Genomic DNA, 12,168 nt, shown 5'->3' on the forward strand with positions numbered 1-12,168 from the left:
TACATTTTCTTTTCTCCAGGAGATGGTAAGAACTCGAGTACCTTGATGAAAACCGTCGCGGGTCGCTTGCTGTGCTGGCAGAGTTCCTTTTTGAGAAAATGCCTGGAAAAGCTTTTCGCTAAGGTCTAGGCGGCAAGAGACGCAGAAGACGGGCATAGGCAGCTTTCCGAAGGTAGGTGCCGGTCCCGGGCGGCTTTCGGCAGAAGCCGCGGTTCGGAGGGCACCGCGACCGGCAGAAAGCTCTGTGCGCGAAAAAGCCGCTTCTTCGCCTCCGGCAGCCGGAGAGCTCGGCCGATGCTGAGACGTCAAGAACGAAGCCGCACAGCACTGCGATTAAATGAGCAGCTCTCAAACTGAGGGAAAACGATAACTAACCACTTTCCAACAGTTTCAACTTACACTACCATAAGTAGGAAAATTTTCTCAAACAACTTTCTTTTCTATCGTTCTTAGCCATTTGCAGCACTTTCTGGTCAATCTTACATTTTCTTTTCTCCAGGAGATGGTAAGAACTCGAGTACCTTGATGAAAACCGTCGCGGGTCGCTTGCTGTGCTGGCAGAGTTCCTTTTTGAGAAAATGCCTGGAAAAGCTTTTCGCTAAGGTCTAGGCGGCAAGAGAGGCAGAAGACGGGCATAGGCAGCTGTCCGAAGGTAGGTGCCGGTCCCGGGCGGCTTTCGGCAGAAGCCGCGGTTCGGAGGGCACCGCGACCGGCAGAAAGCTCTGTGCGCGAAAAAGCCGCTTCTTCGCCTCCGGCAGCCGGACAGCTCGGCCGATGCTGAGACGTCAAGAACGAAGCCGCACAGCACTGCGATTAAGTGAGCAGCTCTCAAACTGAGGGAAAACGATAACTAACCACTTTCCAACAGTTTCAACTTACATTACCATAAGTAGGAAAATTGTTCTCAAACAACTTTCTTTTCTATCGTTCTTAGCCATTTGCAGCACTCCCTGGCCAATCTTACATTTTCTTTTCTCCAGGAGATGGTAAGAACTCGAGTACCTTGATGAAAACCGTCGTGATGGCAGAGTTCCTTTTTGAGAAAATGCCTGGAAAAGCTTTTCGCTAAGGTGTAGGCGGCAAGAGACGCAGAAGATGGGCATAGGCAGCTGTCCGAAGGTAGGTGCCGGTAGCCGGATTCTTTTAACAGAAGCCGCTCTTCGGCGGGCTCTCTTACCTTCATAATGGGTTTTGCTGGAGGAAGCCGCTTTTTCGTTTCCGGGAATACCTAGAGAGGAACACTAGCTAAAGACGTGATTGGCACCATTATGTGGAGTTTTGCTCGTTCCAGCAGGAATAACTGTGTTCTTCCTTACGCTAGATGGCGCTGCTTATCAAGGTTTGGCTGCTTTTAATCATTTGGGGTGCTGGATGTTCAAACGACTTATCGTAACTTCTTCTATTATAAGTCTGGTGCTCGCTGACGTAGATCCTATTAGATATAGCAGACTGCAAATAAGAGCTGAAATCGATTTATTGTTACTAGCACATGGGTAAGAGTGTTAGGAATTTTATAAGGAATATGTTGCATGAATCTTTTTAACCATTCTGCAGCCATTCATACGAAACTCACACAAGTACAAGACAATATGAAGAAATTGACTGGGAACGAGTGGGGTTTGCATCAATGGTTTGAGGGATGGGAAAGAACTGGGTGGTTGAAAGATCTCGTAAATGGAGCTTTGTTTTTACCAGTAGTCATTATTTCATTGCTTTGTGTTATTCCACGCATGGTGAAACTGGTGTGCCTCTTGCTAAAAATGACATTGGAAAAGATCTGGCTGGTGCAAGAAGAAGGGGCAATTGTGACAATGTATCTGAACCGCTTAGACTACGGGCTGCACCAGCCATCCAGAGTGGAACGGTTCTTCTCAGAATTTTCTCAGGGCCCTCTGGAATTCATCAAGACATAAGCCTTGCTAAAACAAGAGAGGAAAAGCTGAGAAACTAAATTCCAAGACCACAAGAACTCCAAAAAGGAGGGGGGGGGGGGGGGGCAAAGTACCTGGACTGTAAGGAAACACATCTTCTGAGAGGTGCACCCAGAATGCGTGGACAAGACAAAGGCACCAATAAGAAAAGCGTGACTAGCGTGTGCAGAGAGTCAGAATGAGTAAGTGCATCATGTAAAGCATAAACGGCTTCTGCTTAATCCTCTTGGTCCATTGTGCAGGAGTCCTGAATTTCCCATAAGTGATACTTACTAAAAGGGTTCTGATTTTAATGCTAGAGTTACTGTCTATACGATGATTCATGGGAATAGTTCTTTCAAATCCTTCCCTTGCTGACATCAGTCAGTTTCATCTTTTCCTGAATGTACTGCTGGCTATACATAAGTGATGAATAGGAGGGAATGAGTTTTAGGGATATGTTGCAAGGAAATAGATTGGTAGCTCTGCTTCCATTTCCATTGTCTAAGAAGAATTCTGAAAATTTTTGGCCCTTTCATAGACCTCTGACTCGATTAGCATCAGCAGGGAGGGACATTTAATTGGTTTTTCTCCTTTTTAGAGAGAAGCTAATGAAAAAGTTTCACCAGAATCAGAGCAGGCTGCGTAACAAGAAGAGCGTCATGAAAAGGCGCCAATCCTATCCTCTTAGTATTGCTAGTTGTGATTGGACTTCAATGAAATGTGTCAACTCTGTGTTCCTGGCTATCACATCAGTAACAGGTACTTCACCTGCTGTACTTCTCTCCTAAAGCTAAGAACAGAATCCCAAATAATCTTGATTCCAAGGTCCCAATTCACCCTGTGATGCTGACAGGTGAAAAAGGAGTGGAAGGTGCACCAGTAAATGAACTTGAATGGCCTATCTAAATCAGCGGCCACTGATTTCCTGAAGGCCTTAACAGGTCAGTTGCCCCTATTTTTCTTGGGGTTCTTTTATTCTTTGGTCATGTTTTTCTTGGGATTCTTTGAATCCTTCCCCACCAGTTCAGCCTCTGCTCTCAAATCCTTTGCTGTCATTTAAAGTATCTCAAGAGCCTGGAAACCTGTTGTCTTTATTTATCAACCCATTATTCCCTTCCAAAGGTTGTTTGCCTCAAGTCTCATTCTTGCTGATTTTCTGCTAGTTCATTGTCAGATGGCAGTAGGTGTTCTGTTGCTTTTCTTTTGATTTGGCCTGTCTAGAAAATGGAATGACTGAACATCTCCAACAGGATTTTCTCTCCCCATTGTGTTTCACCGCAAGGGCAGATGCCAATCACCTACCTAAACTCTTGGTTTTGAAGAAACTAGTGGTATGCTGTTGCATATAGGTAGAACTTTCCGAAAGGAAGGCCTTGTAAAACCATGGCTGAGGCCCGTTACTTTGGCTAAGTAGAAAATGACTAGGGGAAAGTGAGACAGCTGAATTAGAGGTAGATCAAGAAGTTCTAGAAGCATTGCGTGTTCACAGCGTGGTGTATGACGGTTGGTTGAATTATGTTTGTTGCGGCTTAAAGCTATGCAAGTGATAAAGGCCTGACTGCTTCAAAAGCCTGGCTTTCGCAATAAAGCGGCTCTCCTTTGCACCTGCCTGGGGACTCTGCGTCACTACGGACCCTCACGCCCAGTTTGCCAAGGAGATGATGAGTAGGAATGTTGCAGAGCTGCTGTGTGCATATGAAAGGAATGGCAGAGAGTGAAGCCGTGGACAATTTCTGGGCTTTAGTACAATGCTGCTGCATTGGTGCCAGTTTAGTCGGTTTTCCATCAGTGGCATTTCTGTCTAGAAGTACACTGCCCAGAGTCTTTCTAGCATTTGATGCCATTTCCTTACTGCCATTAATACCTTCCTTCAGTTTCAAGGATGAGAGAATCTTTACAGGATTTTGAAGATCCCTGTTAGGAAACACTATGCCAGAGGAGTCATCACTCCCTTTTCTTTTGCCTCCTTTGTAATTTTTATAGACTCATTTCACATTTCTGCTAATGGCAATAAGAATACTGAGACTACTTAGCAGGGTTGACGCTCTCAGCTGCTTTCCTCTTTCCTACTGCTTCATATTGGGTGTGACTTGATGGCCTCGTTTTGCAATCAGCATTTTGCTGTGGTTTGCTAAAACCTGGCATGCACTGCCAACTCACAACTTGTGTGTTGGCATTTCAGGGGCTTTGATGGGTTCCTTTCTGAGATTGCCATGCACTGGACTTTCACAGTCACAAAGACTTCATCCACCATCGGTCGAATTTCAGTATTTAATGCTCTTTCCTGGAATGTAGGCAACCTAGCAGCAAGTACTAAATTCGCTGCAAGCCCTGTCTTCCCAAAGGACCATTCAAAAAGTTTGCTTTTCCCCTCTGACCAATCTGACAGTATTTTGATGAAGAATTTGCTACCTTAATAGAACCTCTTAGAAGGGATCTCATGGCAGACAACATCTCAGGCTTTCTTGAAATACTGGCTCCTTTGGATCTCAATTCCATTCAGAGTGCATGTAAGATTTTTTTTTCACTGAAGCCATTCAACAATGCCTCTTCTCTTATAAAATGTGATGCAGGTGAGAAAGATGGATCCCCGTGAAAGGTTCTATTGATATCAAAATTCGTGCCCAATGGACTGTGCTGATGGAAATCAAATACTAGTCTAGTATTTTGAATCCAAATAATTCCTCCCAATCAGGCCCGACAGGATTGTTTGGCTTTGAATCTGAGCACGTGGACAGTAGTGGATGGTCCACAGGTTGAAAACAGTGTAGATTCTTCTCCTTCTTTTCATTGATGGCTCAGAGACTGAAAAGGCAGCTCCAAAATGGTAAATACATCCCTACAGATTCAAAAATTGTTCTTCTTAATTTGCATCTCCACCATAACAACAGATGCTTAGAACTTAATTACCAATGGGAATTTTATAGCTTCTCAGAAATGAAACAGGACCTGGCTTATGGGCCTTAGCAGTAGCTACAAGTTTTTCAGCACAAGGCATCTCAAAAGTATTTTAACTTTACCGTACTTTTCTGTCTTATGCTTTCATCTCAAGGATGCAGGAAAAAAAATAAACACAAAAAAAAAAAAAAAAAAACCAAAAAAAAAACCAAAAAACAAAACAAAACAAGAAACCCCACCAAATTGATAATAAGCAAAGTCAGTGACATATATAGAAACAGATCCCATGGTTTTTAACTTCCAAACTTGTCTTCTCAGCACACTCTCTACAATGGAATTGTTTCCCTATCTGCCTTGAAACATTTTGCAGCAAAAACACTCTAAGGTCCTGCTGGGTGTTTTGTTCAAAAATGACTTCTTCTGGTTTTCTGTCCATAAGCGCAGTAACGTGGCTGTGCTGGCAGCTGACCAAAGGAGGTAGGAAGAGTAATCATCATCCACAACACTGGGGCTAAAGAAATTTCCACAGAAAATTACCTGCCCTATTACTTGTTCACGTGTTGGGTTGAACGTTCAGAATCTGTTTCCATTTTCCCCATTCATAGAATGTTCTATTTCACAGAATTCCAGCCCCTCAAACATCAGTCCTGCCAGAACTGCCCGCCATAGGGGGCTGTCATAGGGGATCTGCTAATGTCCACTGACTCTTACCAGTATCGTGCTTGTCACTGTTGCAGATCAAGAACTTCTGAATAGTTTGGATTCATGCTCTTTGAGGGGTTGAAAACAAGAAAAGAATGACTAGACATTTCCATGATCAAATCCCCTGATGGAATAAAAATAGGAGCATAATAAATGTATTCATTGTTCTAAGAAGGGAGATGAAGGCTCCAAATGATTACTTGCATACTTCCTGTTCTAAATCCCTTGTTATCTGGCAAATTGCAGAAGATTCCAGGCTTTTGCCAAAATGCAAACCAGGTTAAAATGTGAAGCCTTACAGTTTACTGGATATAAAACTTCATCATCCATTTTTAAATCTTTGAGATTGTTATGTACTTCCTATTACTACCCTGAGGTTTAGAGCTGTAATTCAGAGAGAAAAGAATGCTATCTTGAATTCATTCTAGTAAATCGGCACTCTCATCTTGTCGGCACTCTCTCCTCTTGCTTTTCACTTCTGAAACTCTGTACGGAAGAGTGCATTAATGCATAGAGCTCTGCATCAATTCTTTACAACAGTTTCCCCTGTAATTCTTCTTTCAAGGCAAACCTATAAAAAACCACACTTTCTTACCCCACCACTTCTAAAATTCTATTGAGAAGCAAAAAAAAAAAAAACCACCCATCAAACCACTAAATCACTGCTCCAATAAAAAAAGCAGTCCATTCACTGCTTTCTTAGCAGGTTCTTTACCTTGTATTAATATGGCAACCTTTTCTTGCTCTTCTAGATTAGAACCAAATTCTTACAGCATATAAGGAAACATAGGTTTACTGTATCTGATTCTTAGATACAGAAGTCCAGCAAGGAGTTCAGACCTCAAAAGAAGTGTCTGTACAACGAGATTCAGCACAACGTTGAGACATATTAGCTATTTTTCAAGAAAAGCGGCCTAACTGAAACTTTTTAGACTTCTCTACAATCACGCGTGCCTGCTTCCAGAACCTGACCTTCGTTGCTGGAAACTAGCTGCAATGTTACTGTAAACAATGCTGTGAATGTCATCATCATCGTCATTCTTCTCTTCCATTGAAAACCTCAAGTGGAGTCGCGTCACTTCTCTTCAAAATTCTGTATTTCCTTGCAAACTGGTCAAATAAGGATAAATAAAGCGTTCTGTTCATTCGGTTTAAACCTAATGTTCAAAATGAAAAAAAAAAAAATCCATTCAGATATGGTCTGCAATAATACAGTAGAAGAGAAGATGAACCAGACTGGCCTACAACAGAAAGAAGTGAAGCAGAATTTGGGAATTTGGAAGACCTTATGATGAATAATTCAAATAAATAAATAAATAAAAAATATTGCCTACCCAAATTCAATCAGTGATGCACAGACAGAGAAAAAGTACTAATTACTACTAATATTTCTTTCATTCTCAGACAAGAAGTTCAATGATCCTCTTGAATGCACGGAAGATTCTTGGAAAAGACAGCAGCCTTCTTCTTCACCACATACTCCTCAGAACTCCAGGAGACAAATCATTTGAGCTGTGAGGATCTTTCTCTCTGTAAAACTCCCAGAGCATAGCCAATATTCTATTCCTTTAGGGATCCTGGCCTCCCTGGGGGAGTGCTGGATAGTCTACATCCCGGTACATCAGCCAGACACTCCACCTTATTTCCCATGGCTACTGCAGCAAGGACATCATCTACACTGGCTTTCTAGCCAAAATACATGCAAGGCACAACAAAGAACATAGCCAAAACCTTGAGCACAGCTTATGGGTTTCGAAAGAAAAATCTCAGGATGGCAATACTGGATCTTCTGATCCAAACCATCAGGAAACATTTCTTTAGAGGTGTTGGGAAAGATGAAAGTTTGATGAGAAAGTCTCACAGATATGTATGCTTGGCAGAAAGATTTTTCAATGTGGAGTCTGAAGAAGGAATAGAGTTGGAAGCAAGTTTTGATCTAGAAGAAAAGAATTGCTGAGCCAGTCTTACTGGATAACCGAGGATATCTTAGTTAGAAGAGGGTTTTATGACTTACAGCAAAGGATAAACCCACCCCAAACAAGAAGATGTTTTTACCAAGCAGGAAGCTAGCACAGGCAAACAAGTCAGCAAATGCTGCAAGCAGAAAAAGCTCTCCAAATTTTCCACTGTCAAGAAAACTGAAAAACAACTTTCCGCTTCAACTGTAATATACTGACTTTTAGTGAGTGGAGAATAGCAACATATGGTAATTAGAGTCGTTAGGATAGGCTATAGATAATAGTTAAGGGATAGATTGGTTCTACTGTATGAAGATGCTCAGCAAAGTGCCAAAACCAAAGGGTCTCCAGGCGTGCCTGCAGCTAGAGCTGACAGCTGTAGGCACAGGCTCTGTTGCCCACTACCCTGGACTGCTGCAACGTCTTGGATGGAATAAACTGCATTTTGGAGAGCCGCCTGGACTCCCACATCCCTCATTTAGGCTCTTCCATGGAGGTGAAAAAAGCCTCTGGGTATTGTACAAAAAAACAGCTATGTAATCTAGAGTTGCATGACCCAATATTTCTATTGAACTGGAACAATTTTTATCAATATTATGGATCCACTTCTTTTCAGTGCGTTTGGTCAAAAACATAAAGCATGGTTTAAAAGACATTCTTGGATGCGTACTAAGTACTACGAATTAGTTAAGGTGTTGGTTTGGCATGGCTTGGTTTTTGGTGGGGAGGGAAGAAGCCAGCCACAGAAGTGATTTTTTGTGCAAAGCTCCTAGAAGCTTCCTCCATGCCTGGCAAAGTGAATCCCTGCTTGGCACTAAGAACAGACATGCTGCTGAGCCAATTACAGAAGCTGATAGCGCCTTGGTGATATATTGAAGAAGGAAATCAAAACTGCAGCCAGTTAACCTTGAAGTTGGGAAATTTTTAGGTTGGCACCTCTTCTGCTTTGAAAGCCAAACCAGTGAGACACTCTGTTGCAGTGTGTGTTTATTATTGTACTGCAGTTCTAGTAGTCCGTTTTCTAAGCCTTCCTATTTTGTGCTGTTATAGCATATGTTATTATGAATGGATTGTTCCTTTCCCCCCAGTATTGTTGGCTTTTGCCCTAGCTGTGCATCTCCCCAAAGACCTGCCCTTTTGTTCCCTGTTCCTTCTCCCATTGAACATCAACCCCTCCCCAAGCCTGCCCCTTTCTCTAGAAACTTCCCTCTCAATTTTGTACCCTTCAAAAGCCCATTGGTTTCTTCAAGTTATTCTCCTCCCCTGTAGTCCCCCTACTGGTTTCAACATTGTATTCCCCTCCTTGTCTTCCACCCCCAGTTTCTCCCAGTTGGTTAAAGATTGTATCCTCCCCTGGGACCTTCCCCCCATTTAGAAGTTGATGGATGCCTTTGAATCATTGTCTTTCTGTCCTTGACCCTCCAGGGAGTAAACTGAAAAATATGCAGAAGACCTCTCCCTGTTCCTTGTCCCTGCCCTCAGCGCAGTTCTATCCCCAAGGCAGTCCACCTGTGCCGTAGAGCAGCTGCGCCCTACAGCTGCAGCCCGGATTCGACAGCTTTCTTGGGGCGGCCCACTCTCGCTGTCGGTGTCGGGAGCTAGTTGGGCTGAAGAAATACAGCACCGCAGCAAGACTCCAAGTCAGAAATCCAGTTTATTAGGAAAAGGGGAAAAAACCCAAATCCATGCAAGAGTACAAAAGAAAAACCACTGACAGAGTCAGAGTACAAGCTGACGTCCTGCTAGTTAGGGTGGTGAAAGCAGTTTGGATGAAATGGTCTTGTTGAAGTGGTGATTCTGTAGAAACCATCTGGTAGCTCTCGTCCTCTGGAAAACCAGTGGCTAAGGCTGGCCGTTCCTCTGGCAATGCAGTAGAAATGGTGCTTCTTGCCTTCCAAAACCCAGATGATATCCAGGTGGGGATGCTTAGCTCCTACCCCCTGGGCAGAGCATCTCCCAATGGGCTGATATCATTCTGAGTCATGATGTGGGTCCTTGATTACCCGTGAAACAGAAATGGCTCCTGGAGGGAGTTATCTCGGAGTCATGTGGCAAGACATTGATGGGCCCATTAACAGGAGAGAAGGAAAAAACGATGCCACCCCTGGTTTCCGCAGTTCTTGAGGGTGGGAATAGGATGCATTTTGATATTGTAAGCTAGGACAATACAGGATGCAGGTTTTTGCATTTGCAGGAAGTTTGTATGGATTTGAAAAGTATCCTCATAGCAGAAGCACAAAAGTATTCTCATACCCCTTTGAATCATCTTCAAATGAAGCAATTCTCCCAATAACCTAAGGCATGAATGTCTTGCGAGTGAGTTGAAGGAACACGCCAAAGATAAGTAGTGTTCAACTGCAGAGAATTGTTTAGGGACGTTATACCCTAATATTTTAAATCAGAAAGCATGGATGGACGGGTCTTTTTTCCTTAGTTGACTACAGAACCAGCGGTCCTTTGCAGGAGGGTCTTTGGATTTAGGATGGTGCTGGCAACTAAGAGCATGGCTACACAGAAGGTGCTACTTTTAGACCAGAACATTCAACTACTGAAGGCAGATAGGAGAATAGCTGATTAGTGACAGCTCTGACAGGAGGAGTCTGCGGCTTACCCCATGGGAACAATAGTAGCACATTTCAATTTTAGAAAACCATTCATTTCAGAGGACCAAGCATCAGTGAAAAGAAAAGGTCGAGTAAAGACATCCTAGTGCTCTTCTGATCAGAAGCATCTTCCTCCATATGAGAGTATTTAGGAAAGGACAGTGCGTTCATAAGGAAAGGTGTGCCAGTTACAAAACCTGCAGAACAAGGCAAGACAAACTTATATATTTTATTTGCTATTTTTATTTCACCGGCTAAAAAATGATTTTTTTTAAGACTGAATTTTATGAATTCTGCAACGCTGTCTTTTAGAACGTCTTCCTACCCGTATTAAACACCGAGGTGACAAAGAGAGCAGCAGTGGAAGGAAAGCTGGTCCATCTCCCCCTCCTTGTGGCTTTAGGCCAGTGAGCGATTAGAAGTTGGTCACTTCATTTGAGATAAATAGCTTTACCAAGAGAGAATATTATCCAGCCTTGATCTTTCCTTTGGAGCTGATCCACTTTGTAGTCATGAATTCTTGACTCAGTTGGGGAGAAACAATGGCATTACGGCCATGGATGTTAGAGTGCGCTGATGGGAAATGAAGTTTTCATCTTCAGGTCCTTGCTTCAGTAAATATTCCAAATTCATCAGAAAGAAAATTCGAAGACCAGGAATCCCCACTCAAATGACCTACTTCAAATAGTCTGCACGCATAAGAGACATCAAGCAGGTGCTCTCATCTGTTAGGGGAATACCCAGCCAGTATATTATTGTCTAGTTAGGAGGCAATCATTTTGGAAATCATTGAATTTTTTGTATTGCAAGTGAATGGTCAACACATTTTATGACTGGATAAGGCAAAATCATGTCTTCTGCATCCTTTCAGAGAGGAAGCTTACCTGGATCTAAAGCTGCTCAGCTCCATGATGGGATGCTTTGTCTTCAAAGGGAACTCTAGTCTTCGTCCTTTTGGATTGCTTCCATAGCTTTTCACTCACTCTTCAAGTACCTGTTAAAATGTCCTCTTATCCCATGCAAATTTTTATGGGCATAGTCACTGAATTGGGAAGTATTCCATAAAGTCCACAGGCCTTGTTGAGATGGATGCACAGGTCTCAAGGGTGTTAGCAGATGTTATTCTGAGGCCACTCCTGATCATGTTGGATGGACCATGGTGACTGAGGAAAGTGCCCAAAGACTGGATGAAAGCAAATGTCACCCATCTTCAAAAAAGGCAACCAGGAGGACTCAGAAAAGTACAAGCCAGCCAGCCTCATTTTGATCCCCAGGAAGTTGATGGAGTAGCTATTCCTGGAAAGCATTGCCAGGCACACCAAGGAGGACAGAACAAATGTAGTCAGCATGGATTTACCAGGGGAAATTGGTGCTTGACGACTTTTTAAACTCCTCCGGTGAATGAACTTGCCTGGTAGACGAAGAGAATATCATCTGCCTGGGCTTCAGGGAAGTTTTGGACGTTTATCTACATGGCAGCACACATACCTACGGGAAGGAATAGTGCAAAGAGCAGGGAACCAGTGTCTTTTCAATGATGCTCAGTGAAAAGACAAGAGGCAGTGGGCACACACTGCAATACAGGAGATTGCCTCTGAGCATCACAAAATTCTTTTTTACCGTGACGGTGACTGAACCATGGCACAGAGTGTCCAGAAAGATGGTGGAGTCTGGATCATTGAAGACATTAAAAGTAGGCCCAGATATAATCCTGGGCAACAGGCTCTAGGTATCCTGGTTGAAGCAGGGGGATGGGACTTGGGGAGCCCCACAGCGCCCTTCCACCCTCATTCATTCTGTGCTAGTGAATTCTCTTAGAGATGCATTTCAAGGACCGGCATGACAAAGCTCTGTGCAGAGTGAGATCCAAATGGACATGGGATTTAAGTTCCTTAAGTAGTGTTCAAGAAGAATGTAAAACTCCAGGAAACCTGTCTCTTCCATAACTGAATCCCTTTCATGGGAAAATTCCCCAGCTCTAGAAAGATCCTCTGAGATGCATGCTTAAGACTGACACTGGCAGAGCAAATTTCTCCCTATGCGTGTCTAAGACCAGTTAGGATCTTTACCAAAAGTGTTGTCAACGTAGTCACA

The sequence above is a fragment of the Haemorhous mexicanus genome, chromosome 7 (assembly GCF_027477595.1).
Source record: "Haemorhous mexicanus isolate bHaeMex1 chromosome 7, bHaeMex1.pri, whole genome shotgun sequence".
Taxonomy (NCBI): Eukaryota; Metazoa; Chordata; class Aves; order Passeriformes; family Fringillidae; genus Haemorhous; species Haemorhous mexicanus.